At 46.6% G+C, this 13,248-nt stretch overlaps 1 long non-coding RNA gene across 1 annotated transcript; it reads right to left on the bottom strand.

Annotated features, from left to right (window-relative positions):
- Positions 1-288: 288 nt before the first annotated feature.
- LOC123586309 lies at positions 289-1,623 on the bottom strand. The gene is made up of 2 exons (XR_006706735.1): positions 1,570-1,623; positions 289-1,473 (listed from the first exon to the last, which is right to left on the bottom strand). It is a non-coding gene; the product is annotated as an uncharacterized LOC123586309 (long non-coding RNA).
- Between the last annotated feature and the right edge of the window lie 11,625 nt (positions 1,624-13,248).

A 13,248-nucleotide genomic window follows, 5' to 3' on the forward strand; every position in this document is an offset into this window, starting at 1 on the left:
AAGTAGACAAGGAGATGTGGAGGAAGAAATAGCAGGGCTCCCACTGGTAACCAGATGTCAACACGTTTCAGAAGTTAGACATACCCACTTTGGAGGGCTGCAAGCATCTTCCGTTTTCCGAGACAGAGGCCAGGACTCACTGGGAGGAAAGAGCTTTCTCGTCTTCAATAATTGCATTAATATTTTCTTTCTATGCAAATGCAGGCCATTTCATGTGAGCCTATGGCACACTGACTAACAGACGATGCTAAATAATTTTTGAATAAAAGCAACCAGACGAACAACCAGGAAGTTTCTGAATTCCGATCTTAAGAACTATTCAGTATGGTCGATATTGGACATTCTCGAGGATAAGGGCAGAGCACCAAACCTCTTGTGTGACACAAACATAGGCTGCCTTAATAAGCAAAGTCGAGTTCCCGGTGCTAGTGAGGCAGACAAGTCACCAACCCCGCACCTCCCCTGATGATCCAGTTATGGCAAGGAGCACCAAGAACGCCCATCATCACGTGTGGACATGGCAGCCATTGAGGCAGGGACACACTACAGGCCCACGACATGAGGAGGATACAAGGACTAGTTAGTGTTCGTACAGAAGCTTTTAGTTTCCAAATGCCAAAGATCCTCTCGGGCTTCCTCTGTGAGAACGCCTCAACACGGCACTGCATAGACAAGCACTTAGACCGCATAAAAGTTCGGATCAGTAACTTCGAAAACCGAGCCTCCCCGGGAGGCTCTGGACTTCTGCAGCGCTTGGCTTCAGCGTCTGGGTTCTTTCTTCCTTTTTTCTGCACCTGCATCCATATTGAATCAGCATCTGCCCCCATCACACGATCCAGGTACAGATGCATTGGGTTGAGCAGATTATATCTCTTCATCTGGCCTGGCATTTGTCTGTCATGCTGTGGCCGGAACATGATACCTAGTTGACAAAATGCAGCCCTCACATATGTCGGTGGCCCTTTGTTCCACCAGGGTGCTCCTGCTGTTTGGAGTCCTCCAAAAGTTCAGGCGTTCAGGCCTCTATCTTGTTGGCCCTTTCAAGACAAATGGCGGATCACAGATCACGGCAGGTGCTGCTCCGCTCAACATTTGTACCTCCCCGTGCAAATGCACCTCTGCCTGCCGCGTTTCAGAATCAATCAAGGAGGCTTCCGAGTCCCGGGCACACCCAAGAGCGTGCTTGTGCGCGCGTGTGTTTACGCCCTGTGGTTTGGAGTGAGTTGGTGCTCAGCTTTGATGTTTCCTTTCCTTATCTTGAGCTTTATCCTGAGAGTTCTTTGCAACCTGGCTGAGGTGATAGTTAACAGCCAGGCTCAAGGGCTCTAAGGAAGAACTCTGGAAGGAGTCACAGATGCCAAGGGTCTGCTCTGATGTCTGCTCTAAGATGCAGGAAAGATAGCAGAAGGATTCCGTGGTCCACAAGTTAACACAGCAATCTCCCCCCTGAATTAGAAACAGTGTGCAGGTCTCCTAGGACAAGAAGATAGGAAAAGTGTCTCATTTAAATTCTCTGAATCAACACTTCGGTGATATGGTGGTAATGATTCAAACGTATTAATTTATTACCGGACCTTAAGACATTCATTAACCTCCTCAAGTTCGGATTAAAGACCACCTCCTAGAAAGAAAACAAAACAAAACAGGTATTTACTAACAATAAACTCTCATCCGATGCCAAAGCATCAAAGAGTATTTCAAATCAATCAATCAATCAATCAATTCTCCAAAATCTTCATTCGTAGCACATACTCCATGTACACATTTGCCTCCAAAGGATATTATCACAGTTGTTAAGAGGCCACCATTATCACTATTATTTCCTGATACGCTGGATATATCTGAGTGATAGAGCAGTGTTAAGTTCAATAGACAAATACCCTTAAGATGAGCTGACTTCACCCCCCAGTGTGAAATCTTTCTCCATTGACCCTTCTCTGTGTGAAAAACACCTCAGTCACCATGCAATCTTTGTGACGTCGTTCTTTATATCCTAGATGCCTTTGAGTTTGCATGAACAGCTACCGATGCTTAACCCTACCTGCTAACTTCAGTCTGGTGGGAAATGATGAACCCAAGGCAGATTGCAAGGACCAAGTGTTCTTAAGAATGACGACAGAAATTGAGATTGCTTTTCTTTTTCAGTCCTTTCTGAGTTTTCAGGGTGGGCGCCCCGCGTTTTAGTCCTTGCTCTGGGACCTGCATGCTCACCAGCACAGCACGGTGTCAAGGTGTTCCTACCAAGTTGTTCAATTCCATGCATGCCTTTCACAAGAAGTCCCCCGACACCCCCTGCAAGGCCCTGGGGCGCAAGGGTTGCTGGGGGCAAACAGGGGCTGCAGTCCTGTCAACTCTGAGGCACATGGCCCCTCCCTGGAAGGCACATGACTGCAGAGACCACAGCATGGACCCCTGAGGAGCAAATGGGATGAAGACATCCTTGTATTCATTAGGAACGTGCACATTCATTAGGAACTGTGATTTCCACAGTACCACTCTAAGCCTCTGTTATTCTGATACCCTGACACTGAGTAAATGCTGAATTAGCAAAGTGGCCCCCTTGGGTCCATGCGTGAGGTCGCAACGCAGGTTTGGTCCAAGGCTGATACGCCAAATACTGTCCGGCTGAAGGCTGCAGCTTCTTCTTTTTCCGTAAAGTGGTGCAAGACAGTCACAAATGGACTCACCTTCTGTGTTCTTTCATTCCCCTGAGGCCAAGCCTTTTATCTCTGGCCAGTAGGAAGGTATCGTCACCAGCCACACGCCATTTTGGGCCCTCTCTGTTGGTGCCTCAAGGTCTTTTTTTTTTTTTTGCCTCTGAGCTGTGTTTCAACAATAAAAGCTAGTCTTTTCTTAAGGTAAGTCCTTGGGAATGTTGGAACTGAATCAACATCTCAACAGTCACGTGCTGAGTTCTTTTCCTGTGCCAGGCACTACACGCAGTGCAGCGGAGGCTGCAAAGGCCAATACATCAGGGCTCGCCCTCAAATCGTTGTGATCGTGGGGCAGGCACGAGGTGTTGTGATTATGGCAAAACCAGGTACCACAGGGAAATAAAGATGAGATTTCTATGGACTTAAGCAATCGGGGACCGTTTTGTGAAGTCTTTGAAAAACGGCTACGTTTCCAAAACTTGGGAAAAGGGGAGAAGGAATGGAAATACCTGGAAAGAAAGGTCCAGGCTCAAAGAACAAAGGCAGCAGAGGAACAGACATGCAGAATAGGAGGCCGTGATCGGGACCCAGCAAACGGGGAGCTGGAGCCCAGGCACAACGGGGGTGAGGCATGCAGCCGGCCGTGGTTTGTAAAAGCAGAGTGAAGGTGGACTGTGGACGCCTCGGGCACCCGTCCAATGAGTTTGGACGTTGTTCCAGCCATGGTAAGTCACCAACGAAGTCTGAGCAAGGAAGTTCCCCGCTCTAGCGAATTCGGAAGCTAGAGCTGGCAGAGAGGCAGGTAGACAGCAGTCATAAAATCCAGGATATTTTGGACCCTTCCACCTGCACGTGAGCCCACTTGCTCTCTTACCCCTCCATCGCTTTAGCCCCCCCAACCTAACCCATATAACCTTCCTGAAGTAGAGTATCAGCGAAGAAAAAGTGGAAAATTCTCAAGACCCCGAAGAATGTCACCTCAGTGGGAGGGAGGATGGGTGTTAGCACCCAAGACCATGTTCTCGGCCGCCCCTGCAGAAGGAGGCAGCGGGAGACCGCTAGGGAAGGCTGCCTCTCTTTGGGTTGAGACCCAAAGTGACTTCGAAGGGGAGGCAGAGGAGAATGAGAACTCTCAGATGCTTCCTTTTTAGTCCTGACTCCTCCCTAGGGAAACCCCAAAGCTCTTCAACCGGCCCCAAATCAAGGTACCAGCTTTTAAATCCCGTGATTGGTCATAGCCTTTTCTCATGCTTGAGTGTTCAGCTTCTCTGCCCCCCAAAAGGTGCAGTTCTGGAAAGCCAGCAGCAGGAGCAGAGTCAAGGAGGCCCCATTGGATGGTGGAGCTCTGCAGGCCTGGGACCTCAGTGCAGGCTGAGCAGGGACGGTCTGCCTTCACCTCACCACGGCCACCTCGCGTCTTCTCCCTCCCGGGGAACAGGGATCCCACAGACAACGCTCTGTGCCCCAGGACCCATCGCTCACATTGTCGTCTTTGGTCGCATGGCATAAATGGTGATTTTATTTTTGACCAGTGTATATAGGTTAAAAATGAAAGAGAGGGAGGGAGAAAGAAAGCGGAAAACAACAAAAGCCTAATTCTGAACAAGTATACGTTTGTTTAAAACTGTGAGAAAATGGAGAAGGCTTTCAGAAACTCCTGTGGTCAAATCTCGTTACTGGTGACTTCAGATCCATTTTATGTTTCTGATGACAGAGCACAAAGCCAAGGACCCAGGGGGCACAATGACACGAAAATCTCTTCTCTCACAAAACCTCAAGGGACTAACCTCGGCTTTTCCAGGCCAAGAGAAAAACCCAAATGGGAAAGGAAAGTGTTTCTCTGCTAGCAAACGGATTTGCTGGGGCTCTCACTTTCCACACACCGGTCTCCAAGCCCTGAGAGCTGGCAGGATCTCAGGTGACCACTCCTGCGCCTGGATGAAGTCACATCACACCGGCGCTGCCCACTGAGGCAGGGACGATGTGTCAGGAGGCTCTCTGCTGGAGTGCTCCCGCCAGGGAGAAAATGGTCTACCTTCCACTTGGGCGCAGAGCCTATAAGCATAAAAGGCTGAAACAGAGGAGGGCGGAGTATGATTCATTCTGAGCTGAGAAGTGACTCAAAAAGGAAATTGCCTGGTGTGTGGGGATGACACAGTTCATTGTAACCTGCTGTGACCAGGCCTGTCTGTCAGGCAGCTGTCTACCTTTGCCTTGGAAATGAGTCCAGTGAGCACGCCGGGCACACTCCAGGCTGCGTCCACACGGGGTGACTAACGCTTTTCCTGGCCGGGCCTCTCACTTCTGACCACTCCCAGCCTCCGTGCCATGGTGATCCCTGAGACTCAAGGAAACGATTTAGAAACAGAATAGAAACAATTGAGACATAGAGCCGGGACTGCTGGAGTGCCAGGAAGGGGAGCGGGAACCAGCCCAGGAGAGCCACAGGCACTCAGAATTCTTAGAGCCTGTGCTTTAACGTATCCGCTGTTGGTATTTCCTGCTTCATGATTACAGCTTTGTCCAAATCACATGCAAAAAAAAGAAAAGAAGAAAAGAAAAGAAAAGAAAAGAAAAGAAAAGAAGGAAGGAAAAAAGAAAGAAAGAAGGAAGGAAAGAAAGAAAGAAAGAGAAAGAAAGAAAGAGGAAGAAAGAAAAAGAGGGAAAGAAAGAAAGAAAAAGAAAGAGAAAGAAAGAAAGAAAGAAAGCAAGAAAGCTCACTTTTGTTTTCGCGATTGACTTCTTTCTTTCTTTGTAAGGTCAAGGCACTTCTGCATTTAAAACCTTGAAGCAGAGTGCGTACTCCCGAAGCTGTTCTAATGCTGAACAGTAAAGATGAGGGGGAAACGTAGGGAATTGCTATTGTTCTAAGTCCAAGGTGGGCCAACGTCCACATTTTATATAGTTCTACCCAACAGGCTACATGGAAGAGGTAGCTAATATTAGCAAATCCTGCTAATGTTTTTTTCGAAAGGTTTCATCGGCATCGCATGTTAGCTTTCTACCAGACGCCTGTTACCTCCTCCTGACCTACTTGCCCAGCAGTCCTCCCCAGCTGCTCCCCGTGCTGCCGCGGTGGCTGGGGTCAGCGTTGCCTTGCTCCCCACGCACGAGACGCCGAGGTGGCTTCAAGGCTACACGAGCAGTCGGCACTGACTTCTGGACAAAGTTCACACCATCCCGGGCTCCAGGGCTACCACAGAGTCTGCCACCGTCCCCAGGGAGCCCTGCACCTCATGAGAATGGCCAAAGCCACAGCAGACCCTCTGAATGAGGCTAGAGAGGCCACCTCCTACCCAGCACCAGCTCTGTGAACCCCCTAGTTCTCTGCACCAGGCAGAGGGAACCCGCCCCCGTGGAAGACGGACCTGTGCCCTTCTCTCTGGGGAAGCAAGGCATGCTGGGGAATCCCCGTCTTCTCAAGAGGGGGGTGTGTCTCTGAAGGGTGCAAAAGAGGGCCTACCACTCCCCCCAAAACACAGACACACACCCTCTTATACAAGGGACAGAACACCAGAACTTTTCTAAAAGTGACTGTTCTTGGCTTCTGACGAATACAGTTTTCCTTGCTTTTCTTCTTTCCTTCAAGGAATATTTGAGTGTTTACACCGTGCCAGACGTCGTGCTTTTCCAGCAACAAAAAAATGTCAAGTCTCAGAAAGCTTAGATTCCACAAGGAGAGCGCACACATACAGGTAACCCAGGAGTATCCGTGCTGTGTCCAAAAGGAGGAACAGTGAACTCTGCCTGGGAAATTAGGTCCGGGTGGGTATGGGTCAACAAATACCCACACAGAGTACGTAGCAAAGATTTGTGAGCGAATGAATGAATACGTGTGTAAGCGAATGAGTGAAGGAGGGAGGAATAGATCTCCTTGCCTGGTTGAGTTCTGTTCTAGGTACCAGGGGTGAAAGAGTGAATAAAACATACAAATTGTCATCTGCAGAGCGAGTGTGCTGGACAAGCATGACATTTTCAGTTGCATTTGGACCAAAAAAAACATAGGTTTTTAAAAAAATTCTTTTAAGGGCAAAGAGGATAAGGAATTCTGAGCAAAAGGAACAGCTTGGGGTCATGAAAACAGATGGGATATATGCACGCGATCCAGACAGGCCAACTATAAAATCAACATGGGTCAGGATCTAATGAATTTTAGAGGAAAAACAGTGAAAAGAACGGCAACATCTTGGTCTGTTCTGGCCTCAGCTTTTGACCCTATTAAAATAGTTCTCACCTTGCCAGACCTTCCCTAGTCACCAAAATAGAAAGGAGAAAATAAAGGAAATCAGTCTGATTTTCAATTTGCCTCCTTTTAAAAAAATGTTTCATGTTTATTTATTTATTTTGAGAGAGGGAGCATGAGCTGGGGAGGGGCAGAGAGAGAGGGAGAGAGAGAGAATCCAAGCAGGGTCCACGCCATCAGCACAGACCCTGATGCAGGACTCCATCCCACAAACCGTGAGATCATGACCTGAGCTGAAATCAAGAGGCAGACGCTTTCCCAACTGAGCCGCCCAGACGCGCCTCATTTTGCCTCCTTTAATGGTGATTTACCTCCAGTCTACACCTCATGATCAGGCCAGACAAGCAGAATGGGTTGCTAGAGGCAGGCAGGAGTTGACTGGAGGCAAAGACAAGAAATGGTGCCCTGTCCTCCAGGAGAGCACCCTGCCCCAGTACCACGCCACTTGTCTCCTCGTGCTGGTTTTCTCAGATGTGTCAGAGAATCTTAGCTGTCTCTCACTCCTAATAAGGTGAACACTGGAAGATCAAAGATAAATTTCAACTTCTAACACATTTTTATTCTATTGGGGTAAAATGTACAGACAGAGAACTGCAGGGATGATGAGACTACAATTTGACATCTGGATAAATGATACACCCGAGAAACCACCAGTCTGATCAAGACAGACTGTTGCCAACCCACAAAGCTGTCTCAAGCCTCTTTCCAGACACCACCACCCATGCCGAGGTGACTGCTTTTCTGATTGATACCACCACTCACTAATTTTGCCTGTGCTTCAACGTCATGTAATGGAATCAGAAAGTCTATATTCTTTAGGGATTGACTTCTTTCCCTCAGCAACATATTTCTGAGATTTACCCACAATGCTTCATTTGTCAATAGTTTTTTTCTTCTTATTTATAAGTAAAAGCCCATTGGATGGCTACACAAGTCCTTTATCCATTCTCTTTTGGTAGGCATTTGGTTTGTTTCCATTTTCTGCCTTTAATGGACAAAGCTGTTCTGAATATTCCTATTGCAGTCTTTTTACAGCCCTATATTTTCAGTTCTCTTGGCAAATAGAGTGGCTGGTTTGTGAGGCAAGCATGTGTTTAACTTCAGAAGATGCTTCCAACCTGTTTTCCAAAGCGGTTGCACCCTTTTACATTCCCACCAGCGACGCATGAGCATCCATCCCACTTACTGAATCCTCTTGTGGACCTTCCGTGGTGGCCAGCTGTTCCAATTTTAAGTATGCTAATGAGTATGAAAGTGTGGCCCGCTGTGGTTTTAATTTGCATTTCCCTGTGATCCTGAGCAGTTTTTCACGAGCTTCTTGGCCATTCCTATATTTTTTAGGGAAGTTTCTGTTCAAACCTCTTGCCCATGTTAACGGGTTGTCATTTTGGCAGATGATAGAGAGATAGACGGGTAGACGTCTTCAATCAGAAACCTAGATTGCAGTCTTCTTCTGGTCCACGGCTTGTGTTGGCATGTTCTCAGTTTTGATGGAGTGTGATTTATCAAGTTTTTTCTTTAGGTTTAAAACTTTTTCTGTCTTCCCTAAGCAATATTTGCCTACTTCAAAGTTGCAAAGATATTCTCCATCGTCATCTCTCGGAGGTCGTAGACTCTTGGTTTTTATGGTTAAGTCTACGATACGTCACAAAATAATTTGGGAGTGTTTATGAATGACAAAGGCTGAGAGTCATTTTTTCTGCATATTGATAGAGCAGATGTTTAGTATATTCCGATGACAAGGCTTTCTTTTCCCCCGTTGAATAGCCTTTACAGCCTTGTCAAAAATGAAAAAATTAAAAATAGAACTACCATAAGACCCAGCAATTCCACTTCTGGGAATATATCCAAAGGAAATGAAAACACTATGTCAAAGAGAGACCTGCGCCCCCATGGCCGCTGCAGCATATTTACAAGAGCTGAGACACGGCAACAAGCTAAGTGTCCATCCACAGGTGCATGGATCAGGAAGAGGTGATATCTAATGCAATGGAATATTATTCAGCCATAGAAAAGAAAATCCTGCCATTTGCAATAACATAGACGAACCTTGAAGGCATTACATAAGTCAGACAAAGAAAAATACCGTACGATCTCACTTTTATCGGGTCTCTTAAAAAAAAAAACTCACAGAAAAAGAAATCAGATTTGTAATTACCAGAGGCAGAGGGTGAGGGAACAGGGAATTGGAGGAAGGTGGTCAAAAGTGCAAATTTCCAGTTAAAAGATAAATAACAGCTAACACTGCTCTGTGGTATACAGGAAAGTTGTTGAGAGTAAACCCTAAGACTTCTCATCCCAAGGAGAAAACCTGTGGGTTTTTTTTTTCCCTTTATTGTATCTATATGAGGTGATGATGTTAACCAAACTCAGTGGGGTGATCAATTCACAATATATATAAGTGAAGTCATTATGCCGTACACCTTACACTTACGCAGTGCTGTAGGTCAATTATATCTCAGGAAAACTGGAAAATATAAACAAAAAAGAAGAAAGACCGGGCTTATAAACAAACAGAAAGGAAAGAAGGAGCGGTGGAAGGAAGGAGGGGCATTACGACTTTGCTCTCCATTTATCCAACTCTTTAAACCACGTGACTGAACAAAATTTGTTAAATGATATCTTAAATATTTGTGAAACAAACCATCAATCAACAGCACGTGGATGGGTCTATTTCTGAAGTCTGTGTTTTCTTCGACTGGTCTGTCTGTTCTTAAACTAATAGCACACTCTTAGGACTCATGTAGATTCATCGAAAAAATTCTTATGAGACTCAAGATATAAATATCCACGAGTCCATATTGATAGAAATAAAGAAGTGAGTAAACAAAAAATAAATAAATGGTCAGGGGGCGGTGGGTAAAGACAAATCTCCTGCACAGATTTCCAAAAAATTTCTGCAGAGAGTCCACTCTCAAGGAACTGGGGCATGCCTCCCCACTCCTGAGCTGTGGTTGTGCATAATGACTTGTTCTCAAAGAGTATGGTTTGAAACAGGGGAGAAAGAGTAACTTTATAATGGAAGAAATGCGGGACGCCTGGGTGGCTCTCAGTTGGGCGTCTGACTTCGGCTCAGGTCACGATCTCGCGGTTCGTGGGTTCGATCCCCGCGTCGGGCTGTGTGCTGCCAGCTCGGAGCCTGGAGCCCGCTTCACATTCTGTGTCTCCCTCTCTCTCTGTCCTTCCCCTGCTCACACACTCTCTCTCTGTCTCTCAGAAGATGAATAAACGTTTAAAAAATTTTAAAGCAGGCCGTATTTTGAACGTTTTATACGGTATTGATCTGATATTGCCTATGCCTATCCCAGGTATATTCCATGGCATGACATACGGAAGCATATAACTTAAGACTCCCAGAATGTAGCTTTTCTCCCATACGACAAATTTAATTTCCTAATTTGACTTAGGAGATGAAGAATGATATTTAAAGTGGTCATCTGAAGAAACAGAAAAGGGAGACAAAGAGCCCAAGCAGGATTGGCGAGGAAGCTGCCTAAGATTTCCCAAAATATTAATTTAGGGAAAGAGGGCTGACCACCCATCATCACGGAGCACTGAGAGCATGCTCTGTGCCACAGGCTTCACCTGGGCAACAGGACCGAATCCTCACAGTAACTGGGCGTGATGGTTATTAACTTGGCCACTTAGAGAGCAATGAAGGGTAGCGCGGCCTGAGCAGCGTTTCCGAGGTGTGAACGGTGAAAAATGATGGAGTCAGGAGGCCGGCAGGGACAATTCTAACTTCCGTGGCCTTCCCTTTGACCTCCTTGCTTGTACCAGGGGGCGCCCAGGACCAGGCCAGAAATGCGTCACCATTCGGACAGTGGAACAGCATGACTGACACTCACCGTGGAGTCAACGGGAACCTTGCGGCCCCTCTTCTGCCAAAGCTTGGTTTCGGCCACATCGCTCAGTCGGGTGAGTGTGCTTGGGGGAGATGTGGAAGGAGAAGGGTTGACACTGAGGACCGCGCTGGGATTTCTGCTCTCTTGATGGTGTCACGGTGTGCTGGCCACAGGCCACGCGGAGATTCAGCATGAGACTGTCGTTCGTGGTACAGGGCGAGAGAGGCTGGCTCTCTGGGGGTCTGCTTGCCTGCGGTGACGTGAATGTGGGATTTTTTTTGTTACAGTAGAAGGAAGGCGTGTTACTATTGTTATTTTGTCCTAAGAACGGTGAATTAAAGGGAATGAGAACGACAGTGGTACTGTGTTGCCATCTGAGCGGTGAAGAAATAAATCGTTTGAAAGAGGCTGGTTTCTGGGCACAAGCAGGTGTCGGCCGTGCACAGAGAGGGGGGAGGAGGCCCCTCGTGAGTACCTGCGGCTTCAGGAGCGTCAGGAAGCAATGTGCCTGGCATGAGGCTTGCCTTTTCGTCATGCGGCCTGCAAACAGTGAAAGGCTTAGGTGCCCTCCTGCAGCCACAATGAGGGGACGTGTCGGGCACCGAGGGTGCAGCAGAAGGAACGTGTTCAGGGCTGTCTGTGCCGGTTGGAGAGTTCAGGGACCACTCCAGGCTGTCCTTACAGCTGAGACCGCTCTGTAAGGGGCCTGACCAGGGGCCACTGCAAATTCACCATGGTCACCGTGATCTCATTCATCTCTCCATTTTAAAATATGTAGTTCGCACAGTCTACGTAAGTGCTCGAGATTCGATAGTGAGCAAATTACACCTGCCTTCACGGAACTTACCGTCTAGGAAAACGGGGCTGATTCAAATAACATCACGGTCAGCATCTCATTAGAAAACAGGACCTGGGCTATGAAGGAAAAGCAAAGTGTCCGTGTCAGCACGGTGCTCCTGACCCAGGCTGGAGGACTGGAGGAGAGACGCTGGAGGAATTCAAGAAGGGGCATGGTGGGAAAAGGATGTGAGGACACTGAAGGTGTCCGAGATGACGGCTGGCCTGGGAAGTGGGCTGTGGATGAGTGACAGGCCCCACACTCAGATGCTGTCTGGCAGCAAAGAAGCATGGCCAGTCCTTCGTTCATTCACTGGGGAAATAATCCATGCCTGAAGACACTGAGCACTTTGCCAGACGTCCCTCCAATGTCAAACCTTTCCGTTCACATCTTAGATTCTGTTTTCTGCAAAATCTTTAGATTCCAATAAAAATAGCACATTTGTAAAAATTACACCACGGAGGCAGTTAAGTCTCCTCTTCCTAGTTAATGTCCTATGTAGCCCAATCTTAGTAGAAGTGCCCTGAGACGAGTGCACAGAAATAGTTTGAGCAATAAGTCAGTTGTTTTTGTTCTCATTCGCTTGCTTCTCGGCCTTCTTTTGTTAGAGATGTGTTTTCTTCATTTTAACATCAAAAAGAAACTCTTCGGTAAATGTATAACTTAGAGAGGGTTGGTCATATTTCCCCCGTAATAGTCTCTGTGTGTTTTATCCTGAGAGATACTGTGAAATTCCAGATCCTTGAGAGTCGCTTTAATAAGTAGAGTGTTTTTTTTTTCTTTCTGCAAATATACTCCTCAAATGTTTATCCAAGCATAAAAGCTTTCCTACATTATCAAATAAACACCATAGAATAATTTCGATTGAGAACAGAAATGCTTATATTTAGTTTCATCCCCACCAAAGATGATATTTATTCGCTCAATAAATACTTCTTAAGTGGGTCTCTATATTGTGACGCAGACACTCTTTAATAACTCAGCTAAATGATTTCCTTTTAGTGCCTTTGACTTACAAATGCAATTAGAAAGTTCTCCTTTGAAATCATGTGTTTACATGTTAGCCATCTATGCGCGTGTATACGTATATAACTACAGGCTCATGGATACAGCAGCTGTAGATTCTTAAAAAGTAGCTATTATTCGGCACAGGATTCTCAGTGGAAGTCTATATGCAAGAGCTTTAGCAAAAAAGAAGATATTATTTATATGGCATATTACATAATAAACTACCTCATGAAATTTTTACGTATACTTCCCCTGAACTAAATCCACAATGAGAAGGAAAACCATCGGGGATAAAAACAGAATAAACATCTGATCGCGCTTCCTCACAGTCTGTGTTCGGTGGCTCTGTGGGTGGAAACAGGGGCAAGCCTAGAAGCCCACTCGGAGTTCCATTTCTTCTGTGGGTGCCAGGGTGGGTTTGTTTTCAGTCATCTGACCGGCTTCATTATGTGGTGGCTTCAGCCAAGAGTCTGGCCCTACAAGATCCAAGAAGCAATATTGGATGTGACGGCATGAGCAGGCAGCTTGTTAGGGTCCCCTGACCCACTGGACAGTAATGGCTGGGAAGTCACCCTCAGTACTTGCCAGAGCCACGTGGAGTAATGAAAGATAATGCTATCAAGCAAACAAAATAGTGTGCACACAGATGGACGATAGTAC

The sequence above is a fragment of the Leopardus geoffroyi genome, chromosome C3 (genome assembly GCF_018350155.1).
Source record: "Leopardus geoffroyi isolate Oge1 chromosome C3, O.geoffroyi_Oge1_pat1.0, whole genome shotgun sequence".
Lineage (NCBI taxonomy): Eukaryota > Metazoa > Chordata > Mammalia > Carnivora > Felidae > Leopardus > Leopardus geoffroyi.